Genomic DNA, 454 nt, shown 5'->3' with positions numbered 1-454 from the left:
TAGCACTCGGGCACTTTATTGGTGGCCCAAGAGCCGTCTTGAAGGCAAGTGACGTTCAGAGTACCCAGGTAGCTTTTGTCGTCCCAGAGTCCCTTCGTCTGTTCAGCGCACTCCACCGTCATCGTGGAGTAGAGCGGAGCCTTATGTTTGGGGGAAAATGTTTGTTAAACAGATAAAAGGGTAAAAAAAATTATGAAGCTACACATGCGATAGGAGGAAAGGTTATACCGATAAACAATTGCATTTATTAAGAATTGGGAGAAAAACAATGAACGCACAATCATAAGCATTATCATTACCATGATAACGGAGTATTCATTTCCCGGCAATGAAGAGTTTGCTAAGAACGTTCTTGCCGTTCCTCCAAAGACTACGACGTCCTTCCCCGAAACGTTCACTGATGACTTCGCGTGGAAATCTCCCATACACAGGGGAACTGGGAGAGGTTAAGGAG

The sequence above is a fragment of the Penaeus monodon genome, chromosome 22, assembly GCF_015228065.2.
Source record: "Penaeus monodon isolate SGIC_2016 chromosome 22, NSTDA_Pmon_1, whole genome shotgun sequence".
Lineage (NCBI taxonomy): Eukaryota > Metazoa > Arthropoda > Malacostraca > Decapoda > Penaeidae > Penaeus > Penaeus monodon.
Note: the sequence above shows the minus strand (reverse complement) of the source record.